Here is a 13,106-nt window from a genome sequence, read left to right as displayed (position 1 = left end):
GAAAATGTTATGTTATGTTAAACTATTTATATAGCGCTACAGCTACCCCAGCAAGGGGGTGTCCCGGCGCTGACCAAGAGAGCATAAAGGACTGCTACCACAATGACCAGCTCACCACCTAATCCCTAGGAAAAAGGTAGGTCTTAATCGCCTATATGACCATGAATGCACTATGCTGTCGTATGGCGCTGTCTTGATTTTTAAATTTGTCTGCAATGGCTACGGCTAAGATAAGTGCAAAGATCGAATACGCACAGTAAACTGAACCTGAAAGCATCTCATCTCGATGGCCTCTTTAATTCTACCTTTTGCCTATTACAAAAAACATAGGCACAAAGACCATTAGTAGTTCTACATAATCATGTGCAGCAGGCACAGGGGGTGCATCAATGGACCACAGGATGTTGTTGATAGGGAGAAGAGGGCGATATTCACCAGGGAAGGACAATGTGATAGCTACCTCAGGAGAGCTTTAGTGACATGCATCCGGGATGCACCGGATGAAGTGATCTCACTGGAACCCTCGGTAAAGTGCCCCATTAGAACAATGTATAAGATACCTCTCTTGACATTGTGTGAAGTGCCTCTTGGGGGACACCAAGTGCAGTGCAGGACAGAAGCAGTGGTGAAATATATTTCAGGGCACGGGTCTGTATGAATTACTGAGTGCGCGTGATGTGCAGCAGGGGGGCACAGGCTGATGTACAATATTGCTACAATATGCGGAAAATGTCAATGGGCCTCGTTTCATGTGTGACACCACCAGCCAGTGCTGGTTATCTCGGTTGCAGCATTTTGCATGCCTGAATTTTCAAGGCTGTACTTATCGTGATAAATGCTGAACTTTGAGCCCTAAAATGTGACGCTTTTTTGGCTAAAAAAATTGGACATGAATGGCAGTTTAACATGACATTTGCTGCCTAATTCTGGCAACATGTACCTCACAGGAAAAAATTAAAACACACGAAAAACTCCCATGGAATCAGAAACTATCAATAGTACTTTTGGTAGTGCTTGCTATTAAAGTTTTGCAGATTTGTTGAGCTAGTTAAAAAACACACCTGCTTTTAGAATTTTAACTGGTATGCACAAATACAGAGAGGTTTATTCTCGGCCTTTTTACTGTGAAACAAACCGCTCCGAAGTCAGAAACTCGGGTAAACAGAATGGTGATACAATTACCTCAGGCCTTTCTCCCTCAACTCGGAGAAAGTAGTAGTAGTAGCAAATGGCTGGTAAAAGGGCCCATGCAACGGGCCAGGGACAGCAAACACCTTGATGTCCCTACCCTGGCGTAAAGTAGATCATCTAAATTACAACCCACAATTTATTTATTTATTTATTTATTCAAAGTTTTATATAGCGCGAACAAGATCCTTGGGTATATCAGAGCGCTTCACAAAGACAGGGTAGGGGCGGTAGGAATGAACAGAGATAATGGAAGCAGTATAGTAGTCACTGACATGGTAGGATAAAAATAACATACATAAAACATATCAATATACAAACAGGTAAACAAGTAATATAAGACGACACTAGTCATTGATCCCGCTACAGAGGTGTTCAGGTACACCTAGGGTGTGTGGATGGCTTATACCAATCTCTTAGAGTATAGAGAACAATGAGTGGGGGCAGCGGGAGAGTGAATCAGTAAACCAAGGTGTAACATATATTGGTCGGTATTAAGAGAGTAGCGTAATAGTGTCGCCTATCAAGTAGAAGTATAGTGACAGAGGACAAGGAGAGCAGTGATACAGAGCAATGCAGAGTCTTTGGTCCAGCACCTATACGGTTCAGGGGATCTTGGCCAGAAGGATGGTTTTCACCTCTTTCTTGAAGAGTGCAGTGGAGGAGATAAGCCTCGTTTCAGGAGGGAGCGCATTCCAGATCCTGGGTGCCATTCCTGAGAAGGAGCGCTTGTATGTTTTCTCTTTACGGAATCTACGAGGTTTCAGGAGTAGATTTTTTGTACTTCTATTGGATCTCGAACCACCTGATAAAGACAGCTTGTGAGCGAGGTAATTGGGTGCCTTGTGGTGCACGGCCGCGTGTGTCATAATAGCAATTTTTAGCTGTATTCTGGCTTCAAAAGGCAGCCATTTTAGAGTCTTTAAGTCTGGGGATATATGTGAGTGTTTTCTTGAGCCAGTAATGAGTCTCGCGGCAGCGTTCAGGGAGGCTCTTAAGGGTGCTGTTGTGGATAGCGGGAGTCCGCTGAGGGCCACAATTCCGTAGTCTATTCGAGGGATGACTAAAGCTTGTACAGCAGTTTGGAAGTCTTCGGCAGGGAGGAAAGGTTTAATTTTCCTCAGTGTGTTGATTTGGAAGTTAGCTCCTTTTGTGGCTTTGCTAACGTGCTGCTGCATGTTGAGCTTGGCGTCAAGTGTAATGCCTAGGGATTTCGGCGAATCCACGATGGTAGGTTGGACGCTGAGTGCTGTTAAGTTATTGAGCCAGGTTTGGGTGATGGAAATTTTCGCCGGGGGTGAGATGAGAAGGAACTCAGTTTTCAGAGCATTTAGTTTGAGGTGATTATCTGCCAGCCATGATTGAGTGTTAATAAGTGTGGAATTCAGATGTTTGATATCTTCCGGGGATTGAAGCTTTAGGTAAAGTTGTGTGTCGTCGGCGTACATATGGAATTGGACATTGGAAGCTTGGAGCAGGGTGGCGAGCGGTTCCATGACGAGGTTGAACAGTGTGGGGGAGAGGGAGGATCCTTGTGGGACACCTAGATCTGCAGGCACCGGTGAAGATAGCACATTGTCGATCTTGAACTTCTGAGACCGGTTGTGAAGGAAGGATGAAAACCATTTGAGAACAGTTCCCGATAGACCCATTCTAGTGCTTAGCAGCTCCAGCAAGTTCTCATGTTTGACTGTGTCAAATGCTGAAGAGAGGTCAAGAAGGATGAGGAGGCAGGACTCATTGCGATCAAGAATTTGGAGGGCGTCATCAATTATGTGTGTCATCGCTGTTTCCGTGCTATGCTTCGCTCTGAAGCCTGATTGATGAGAGTTGAGGAGGTCAAATTGATCAATGTGTTTGTTAGTTGGAGTTGGACACATTTCTCCAGCAATTTGGCCAGGGTGGGGATATTGGTGATGGGTCGGTAATTGTTTAGGTCAGACGGATCAGCTGTAGGTTTCTTGAGTATAGGCGTCACTTGCCCCACCTTGAGGGAGTCTGGAATGAGGCCTTGTTGTAGGGAGCTGTTGATGATTTTGGTCCAGAGAGGGATGAGCAAGGGGATGAAGTCTTTTACAGCATTAGCAGGTAGAGGGTCTGTGAGGTGATTAGAGGGCTTCACGGTGCAGAGCAGTTTGTGTATTGCTTCTTCCGAGTAGGTATCGAAGTATAGCCAGGATGCCTTGTTTTTAGGTTGATTGTTAGACATTCTGGTGTGGTTGGGGAATCGGCTTACATCCATGATGAGATCATTTCTTATGTTATCAGACTTTAGCTTAAAGAAAGTAGAGAAGGCTTCACAGTGTGGGGTGTCGCTTGCTGTGCTGTTTGAATGTGAGGGTTGTGACTTTGTTTGGGTCTTGATTAGTTCGAACAGCTTTCTTGGCCTGTTTTTGGCTTGGTCCAACTGGCGGCTAAAGAAGTCCGACTTTGTGCGCTTTATTTTCCTGAAGTAGGCATTTCTCTTGTTCTTAAGCCTTTTGAGGTGCAGTGCTGAAGGGTCCGATCTCCAGGTGCGCTCTGCCATTCGCATAGTACGCCTGTCGTCATTGAGTTTGTCGTCATACCAGGGGTTAGAGATTTTGGTGGAGACTCTCTTCAGTTGCAATGGGGCGACTTCATTGACTATTGTATTCATAGAGTCAAGGTAGTGGTCAGTCAGTGATTCAACGTCCGAGGCACCTGAAGGGGGAAGGAGGAGATTGCCGATGTGGGGAGGCAGGGTAGAGGGGTTAAGATTCTTCATGTCCCTTTTCCATGTTTTGGGTTTAATTGGTTGAGCCGGGTTAGGTTTAACTTTTTCATTGATAAAAAAGGTGATAATGTGGTGATCTGACCAGTCGCAGGGTTGGATCGCCTCCAGTTGTGTAGAGTTTTCTTTGGCAATGATGAGATCGAGTATCGAGCCTTTGTCGTGTGTTGGTCTATCGCATATTTGGGTGAGGTCAAGCGCATTAAGGAAAGTTTTGAGACTATTCACCACTGTGTCTTTCTGATCGTTCCAATGGAGATTGAAGTCACCCAGGTAGACTTGGGTAGTCTGCCGACCGGCATTGGAAGTGATCATGTCCATGAGTTGTTGGGTGAATATGAGATTGTCACCAGGCGGGTGATAGATGAGATGCAAAGCACAAACTTGTTGGCCCTCGCTGGTGATGTCGAGGCAGAGGAGTTCACAGGAGGAAAGGGAGGGGGAGGTGACTTTAGTAACGGAGAGGTTGCTCCTAAAAATGCATGCAATTCCACCGCCTGTCTTGTCTGAAGATCTGTCTAGCGTAATGATGTGATAGTTGGGGGGGGGACTAGTATATCCATAATCGGGGTAGAGGCTTCAGTAAGCCAAGTTTCTGTTAGAATGGCTAGGTCCAGATCCCTAGCTGAGACGAGATCAGCGATGTCGGAGGAGTGTTTCTGGGCAGATCTGCAGTTGAGTAGGATGCATTTGAGTTTGGGAGAGAGAAGGGTGGTCGAGCTTTCTAGAGTGAGTGGAACTTTTCTGAGGTTGTTAGGGACGGAACCTCTGTTGTTGAGTGTTGGGAGTCTCAGAGGGTTTGTAAGAATTGTGGGTATGGGGATGTGTGTGTTGGATATGTGTTTTACCGGACCTGGGCCATAACAGCGTAGGAGAGAGGAAAGGTCGCGGTCCGACATCGTGTTGAGGATGCGACGGGGGCGGTGGGGGTTGTTGCGAACGGGGATAGTCGGCCAGCGCAGGTGTCGTTGGAGGCGGGGGTATGTAGGGAGGGTGCGTCGTTTGTAGGGTAAAGGGATGGTGGGAGGTAGACTGGGCTGTGAGGAGAGAAGGTCTTTGATTGCGTGTACATCTTTTTTGATTTGTAGAATATCCTCTTTGACTTGTTGGAGGGTGGATAAAGTCAGGTCGGTAGGTGGATTGGGGATGGTGTTGGTGGTGAGAGCGATTGGTGGCTGGTTGAGTAGTGAGCTGGAAAGCGGGCAGGGTAATGAGGGGGGGGGTATACTAGCATTGTTGAAACGTTCTGCGGTATTAATGAGTGGGATGGCATTCAAAGAGTGGGCGTGTTTGTGGGCGGGGGGGTGTGGGTGAAGTAGGCGGTGAAGGCAGTGGGTGGGAGGCATAGGTAGTGCCGTCAGTGGGAGACGGTGCCGGTGAGTGGAAGAGTGAGTTAAGGCTGAAGACAGTGGGTGAGATAGGAAGGTAGTGAGGGCTGAGAATAGGAGGTGGGAGAGAGGGGGATGCTAAGGTAGGGGAGGCGGTATGTTCTGTATGTTTTGTTGGGAGGGTGAGAGTGTCGTGGGTGGGAGTGGGGAGGGAGCTGGGGATATGCGTGGGGGTAAAAGGGATCATGTTAGAGGGGCGGCTAGTGTAAGAGGTGGCGACATTTGTGTCTGTCCTTGGGGAGTGTGGGGCGTTAACAGCAAGTGGGCCATTTACTGGGGTGCTGGGGGTGTCTGTCCTTGGGGAGTGTGGGGCGTTAACAGCAGGTGTGCTATTTACTGGGGTGCTGAGGGTAGAGGTATTGTAGGTGGGGGCTGCGACGTCAGGGGTGATGGTGCTGGTGGAGATCTGGGTGGGGGTCCGCAGCTTGGAGAGGTGTTCTTTGAACTTGGGGAACAGGTGGTCTAGTAGTTCTAGGTTCTTGTCCGTGGATTGAATTAGGACAATCCCGTTATTGTAGATAGTAATGGTAGTCCTGCCAGGGAAGAGGTGGGAAGGTGTGATAGAGAGAGATAGGCCATGAGTTGTTCTCCTAGTGGAGGAGACGGTGAGTAGGGTAAGGAACGCTTTTCTCCATTGGGCTCTGCGTGAGGTGTGGAAGATGATATCGGTATTCAGGGCTCCATTGCCCGGTGAGAAGTAAGTGTCAGCAAAGGGTGTTTCAGGGTGCGACCTCAAGAAGTTATGTTTAAAACGTTTAGTGGCTTTTTTGGTGAGGGTGGAAGGGTAGTTAATTCTAAAAGTGTGCTTGCCGCTGAGCTCCATTTCAGAAAGGCTGTAATGTTGGGTGTAAGAGCTAGGGCGTCATAAGTGACACTAGTGAGCACTAGTGTAGGAGCTAGGGCGTCATAAGTGACACTAGTGAGCATACAAAAGAGATATGAGGTAGCGTCCAAAAGAAATATGAGGTAGTATGTATCTAAATCTAAATCACTGTATCTAAATACAATGATCACAATCAGACTCAGCAGTCGATGTAAACATAGTCAGAATCAAAATCTAAAAACAATAATCACAGTCGGACTCAAAATACAATGATAACAGAATATAGGTAGTGGGTAGTATGGGGTAAAAATGAGGTAGTTAACGGTGCAATACTATATTGAAAGTGCGAGGGGTGTAATATACATAAAGGAGTATAATATTAATGATATACCGGGTCAAAGTATATATACATAACACATGTGCAAACAAAAGCAGCAGGAGTCAGAGATGCCCCTAGTGAGCAGCCAGAAATATATGAGTTATCCGTCAGTGTATTAAGTAAAAGTAGAGGTAAAATACTGCAATAAACGGTAGACACTCGGTATTTGATATTAGGAGAGAGGAGAGATAGGGTCAGACCACTCCAAAATGGCCGCCAAAGTAGAGGAGATAGCTACGGTAGTCCTCTGTTAGTTTCTGTTGCTTGTGCGTGTAAGAGCTAGGGCGTCATAAGTGACACTAGTGAGCACTAGTGTAGGAGCTAGGGCGTCATAAGTGACACTAGTGAGCATCCAAAAGAGATATGAGGTAGCGTCCAAAAAAAATATGTGGTAGCGTCCAAGAGAAATATGTGGTAGTATGTATCTAAATCTAAATCACTGTATCTAAATACAATAATCACAATCAGACTCAGCAGTCGATGTAAACATAGTCAGAATCGAAATCTAAAAACAATAATCACAGTCAGACTCAAAATACAATGATAACAGAATATAGGTAGTGGGTAGTATGGGGTAAAAATGAGGTAGTTAACGGTGCAATACTATATTGAAAGTGCGAGGGGTGTAATATACATAAAGGAGTATAATATTAATGATATACCGGGTCAAAGTATATATACATAATACATGTGCAAACAAAAGCAGCAGGAGTCAGAGATGCCCCTATTGGGCAGCCAGAAATATATGAGGTATCCATCAGTGCATTAAGTACAAGTAGGGGTAAAATACTGCAATAAACGGTAGACACTCGGTATTTGATAATAAAGAGAGGAGAGATCGGGTCAGACCACTCCAAAATGGCCGCCAAAGTAGAGGAGATAGCCACGGCAGTCCTCTGTTAGTTTCTGTTGCTTTAGACACAAGGAGGGCAGAGTCAGATTCAAGTTTCTGTTTGAGCAAGCCCAGATCCTCTCTTGCTGGGAGGGAGTCTTATCTGTAAAATCCTTGTAAAATCTTATCTGTAAAATCCTACAATACCTTGTACCTCGTCCATACTTTTCAAACAAGCGATCATCTCGTATCATTTCTTTGGAGAGGATAGCAGCTATGCCTAAAAGTCGCCTTCCTACAGGTTATGCTCCTTCTAGAGCAGACTTGAGAAGACATTCAATCGTGGAAGTCTGGTCATCCCCTGAAATTAAACCCATCTGAGACCAAATTCCTACTCATGGTCTCGCCTCAGAGCTCGATCTCAGTCTCATTGTGCCTGGATTCAATGTACTGGAGTGCAAATATCACATCATTGAATCCTCACAATCTCTGGGATTATTAATGCTAGATAAATATCTGAGCCTACATGCAAAGAACACCCCTTATCAAAGTAAACACCAAGACTTTAAATCCTGTCTGCCAGAATCAGGCTTTTAAGCGGATGCACACTCTCTGGTCATGCTGTTATTCGACTGCAAGAATGCTTTACCCATAGGGATACCAAATCTTCACAGGGCAGCAAGGCTGCTCTCACCCCAGCTCGCAGTACCATCAAATGACTACCTACCAATGCACAATGTTATATTCCAAATGGTGTGCATCACATGCAAAGCCGCGCACCTTAAAATATGAGGCACAAAAATGAACCACTGCTCTACAAAGTTCTGAATCCATTCCACTGAAACCACCTTGGTTGAAAAACAGTGTGCCTCCCAGTAAAGAGCTCAGACGCCACTGGATCAGGCACGTGCTACAACAAACAGCTAACAAAGAAATTGGCAGACTTCCATCTCTCGCTTAAAATAGAAGGTGGTGCATCTTTTTAAACCTGGGATATGTCCTTATAGGATACCATGCCAGCGCTCCCACTAGCAAGACCAGACTACAGAAAGTTCTGGAAGTCGTTTCATACAAGGCGTCGCAGAGCACTGTCCCTGTTGCTCGGTCACCAGAGACGTTCCCCTTCTGCACGTTCACTAGTTGATGCTGCTTAAATAAGTGTCTACGAAAAACATAAAACCCCTTTTTCGGTAAAACTACTTAAGACAACTCAGTGGGTTAAGGGACCCACTGCTGTGTCGATGCGTTCGAATCGTTCTGGGCAAGCAACCCAGTGGTTCGCCCTTTGCAAGGACACCGTGAGAACCACTCACTCGCAGAGACCACTTGTTATCAGCGCCTGGAGACCGGATCAAATCTACTCTCATTATTAATAGGGTCTGACCTTTGTGGGACTATAATCAGGATGTTTCCACTGGGACAGACAGCTAGTGTCTCTCGCGCATTAACACCATTTTGCTTGCTTCCCCACAGCACCCAGATTAACTCTTTCCTTGCCACCCCTCACCCAGCCCCAACATCCCCCCAAAAATCTAGGCTACTCATTGTGGTGCTATTTTTAGAAAAAGTGATATGCTAGAGTTTAGCATGTTGTGTCATCTTTAAGAGATAAAACCGCATTTGAAAAGCTCAAACTATTCCACCAAAATTTTGTTTTTGATTTTTGTCTGTTTTATTTATTTGTGAATTAAATCAAAGATTCCATAAATTGTGTTTGAGTATACTGTTTCTGTATTTTTGTGCACTGTTTTGAAGTTCAAATCTTAAAAACTGCTGAGGCGGGGGCCCTAGCTTCAAGTGGGGATTCACAGAGGATTCAGTGGGGGTCCACAGAGGTCACAAGATAAAGAACTACGAGTCTAATGTCTAAATGGTAGGCTGCGGAAACACCACGCCCGAGTTCTAAACCCTGTCCTCAAGACAGTCACCACATCTAAGAGAACCGACCAGGGCAAGAAAGAAAACCACAAATGGAATCCTATGACAAATGTGCCCAGAGGTGCCAGCATCCACTGATTAAAGAAAGGAAATATTTAGGTAACCTGCATAAGGCTACAGACTCACAAAGAACCTTTGATCGGGCCCAGGTTATATAAGCAATCCAGAAGATTTATGAATGATAGTGGAGCTTGCGCACCATCTCTAAAACCCTGGTGGTGTCTATAAGGCAATATGCCACTTTTCCATTAGGCCAATGCCACTTTTTCATTAGGCCAGTCCGCCTCTGAACCCCACACCGATGCTGTTGTTGACACGTGTTATTTGTGCCCAACTCTTTGGTCACTTAACCATGCCCACATAGTCAGGCCTTCTGTTGTTTCTGGGTGGACCCCAGGAAGTAGTCTTTGGTTGCTTAACCATGCCTACATTGTTTGGGCAGTTGAGAAGAAAAACAAAATGTTTTGAAATGTAGGTCGTGTGCATGCTTGCGGGGAAGAGAGTTTTGTGAGACAGTGAATATGTAAGAGTGTAAGTCTGTATGTAAGTGTGTCAATGAAAGACAGCAAGAGTAGGTGACAATGGTGAATGAGAATCAGTGAGAAGTGAGTCACAGTAAGTGAGAATGAGTGACTGAAAGTGAGTGATGACAAATTAGTAAATATTAGTGTGAGGGTGGCTTAGATAGTGTAAAGGAGTGACAGAAAGAATTAGTGAGAATGAATGAAAGTGAGTGTAACTCGGAGAATGAATAAGTCATGGGGAACGAGTTAGTGAAAGCGTGAGTGCAGGACAATGTAAGTGAGACTAAGTGTAAACGTGAGTGCAAATAAATGAGTGAAAATGAGAGGGTAAGAATGAATGAGAATGAGTGCAAGTGAATGTGATTAAGTATACGTGAGTCAGAGTAAGATGATTGTGAATGATTGACAGGAAGAGTGAGTGAAAGAGAATGAATGAGTGATTGCTGGTGAATGAGCATCAGTGTGAGTAGAGGTGAGGGAAGAGTAAAAACGGAGTGTTGTGCTGGCAAATCTGTCAATGGCCCTTAAATCCTAAATAGAATTATTGGCTGCCTTACATCGTCATCCATGGCAAAATGCTGCTGCTGGCATACTGAAAACAATTCCTATCATAACAAGAACCTGTGCCAAAATGCTGGCACGGGCATGCTAGTGGGACTCTTGTGGCAAAATGATGGTGCAGGCATACTGGATGTACTTCTTGGCATACGGGCACCTGTGGAAAAATTGTTACGCTGACAGACTAGAGGAACATTCTTGCCATAATTGGCAAGCATGGTGAAATGCTGGCGCTGGCACTTTAAAGGTAATTCTATGCAAAAGGGAGAACTTATGTGGCATGTGCGTGTAGGCGAACATGATCACATGCTGACAGGACATACTAGTGATCATTTTTTACTTTAGGGTCATCAATGGTATATAGAAGGCACAAATTTCGAAATTCTGGGACTGGCATATTGTATGAAATGTTTGGCCACAAAGCGGCACCCAAGACAAAATACTGGCACTGGAACAATGGGAGTCATTTTTGACAAATGGAGCCACCCATATAACATTTTGGTAGCAACGGGGTCATTTCCTGGGGAGAGTAATATTTCATTGGTTTTACCACCGTGATGCAAATTGGATATTTAATGGGTAGCCTTTTTAAGACTAAGGCTTTTTAACAAATGTATGCGAAACTGTGCCTTAAAATGCACAATTTGACCCCATTTAAAAAAAAAATGTTTTCAGAAAAGAACCTCCAAACCCTTCCTAGAAGAAGTCTGGTTCACTCGCTACAAGAATTTCAGTCCACCATTTGCAAAAATCATCAGTCGCCACTGCAGAAAATAAAAAGTGTTGGGATTCCCACTTTGACTAGGACATTACACAAAGTTTTGTAAAATAAATAAATTCAGCAGTGAAATGTGCACTCTTCTGATTAAACTGTTTAAGTTCTCGTTTCATTATTGTGAAGATATGAAAAATCAAGGGTTTGCATAAAACCTTCACCTCGTGTTTGCATGAATAACAGTGCCTTGCAAATGAAAATAAATACAAATAAACAATAGCGAATAATTTCAAATAGTTCATTTTAATATATAATTTATATCAATTTACACATGTGGAAGTACAATTGTTTTATTTAATTTTCTTTTTTTCCCCTTTCTTATGATTCACTACCATATTTCTTGTTTCGGTTTACATTAGGTGAACTAATAAATAATGCCAGCCTGTGGTTACAAATAATTTAGGGTCCCAGTGCTGTCCTTTGCGTGTATCACTATGTCCTCTTCCAACCAACACCATTTTTCATGTAAAACAAAGAGAAATGAGTAATGTTCCTATTGCATATCATGTCAGCACCCTATTAAAGGTAGTATCTGAAACAGTAATTATGGTGATTTCATCAGGGTTTGTGCCTTGCAGCATCACTTCCTAGGAAGATCCCGGGTCAAATGTCATACAATGTCACTGTTAGACCTGGCTTCTTTAGGCTCGTTTCCCTGGTCTTTTTGCTACTGACCTCCTGGTTTTGGTGGTACTCTAGATATTGTTTTTGCTAGTTTAGTGTTTCTGTGAACTTTAATACTTCTGATCAGTACTAAAGTGCAAATGCTCCTACAGGAAATTGTGTTTATGGATTGGCGTTTCCATAATTCACTTATGTGATTTAATACTAAGTCCCTAGTACAGTGCACTGTGTGTGCCCAGGGCCTGTAAATCAAATGCTTCTAGTGGGCCTGCAGCTCTAGTTGTCCCACCCACACAAGTAGCTTTTCAAAGGTGTCTCAGATCTGCCACTACAATGTCTAGAGCAATTTTGAAATTCCAACCAGGCAAAAGCATCCACTTGCCTGGCCCTTCCCTTCCATTTTCTTACATCCAAGTCACCCCTGAGGTAGGCCCAAAAGGTGGGACATTTAGTGTTGTATTTTTGGATGTCCTAGTGAAATACTGTGTATTTCGTTTTCACAGTTGGAAAAGCTATCTCTCCCATAGGTTAACATGGGAGCTGCTTTCTAACACTGTACCAATGTAGCTTGCCAGTGGGAGCGTATTGAAAAATGGAGTTTAGTATGCCTAAACTCATGATTTAAAAATGCATCTTTTAGTAAAGATGATTTTCATATTGTGTGTTTGAAAATACCACTTTTCGAAAGTGGGCACTTTCTTGCTTAACCATCCGGTGGGCCTCTGCCTTTTGTATATTCCCTGTCTGGTTTGGAGTGCCAGGAGCTGGGGATGTGCAGTCACACTAAACAGACACTGGGTGTGGTTGGGGTCTGCCCTGCCTTTCCTGAGTGATTGATAGAGTTGACACTTGCACCTGAATGGACTGTGGCAGCCTTCCACAAAGCTGCCTCCCCCTCCTGGAGTGAACCTGGCCTGACCCATGCTGAACTGGCTGATGTGTGCCCGGGGAACTTTGTTTCTACCAACTTCAAAGGAAAATGTGGTATAAATATTGGGGCCCTAACCACAGAACGTTAGAACTCTTTTGGATCAAGAAACTGCCAAAAGAAGGGCTAGAGAAGCTGTGAGCAGAGACTACCACTTTGCTGTGTGCTTTGTTGTGTTGACCAGTAGTTGCAGACACTGTCTTGGGCAGTGAAAGGACTGGATTTTCTGCATCTATTTTCCCTGAGTTGCTACAAGAACTTGTGGTAGAGCTTGCCCCCCGTTCAAAAAGCCTCAGCAACAACAAAGACTTCAACTCCATCTGCTACACAGAACTGTGTTTTGTGCCGCAACAGAAGAAAAAACCACATAACGCCGTCAACGACACCGCTGCCCACT

The 13,106-nt window shown here is 44.5% G+C and overlaps 1 protein-coding gene across 5 annotated transcripts in view; it reads right to left on the bottom strand.

Annotated features, from left to right (window-relative positions):
* PLEKHH3 (pleckstrin homology, MyTH4 and FERM domain containing H3) overlaps positions 1-13,106 on the bottom strand; it is a 294,750-nt gene that overhangs the window by 63,380 nt on the left and 218,264 nt on the right. The window lies entirely within an intron of this gene.

This window comes from Lissotriton helveticus, chromosome 5_1 (genome assembly GCF_964261635.1).
Source record: "Lissotriton helveticus chromosome 5_1, aLisHel1.1, whole genome shotgun sequence".
In the NCBI taxonomy this organism is placed as follows: domain Eukaryota; kingdom Metazoa; phylum Chordata; class Amphibia; order Caudata; family Salamandridae; genus Lissotriton; species Lissotriton helveticus.
The sequence above is the reverse complement of the archived record's forward strand: the minus strand, read 5'-3'. Positions and strand labels throughout refer to the sequence as shown.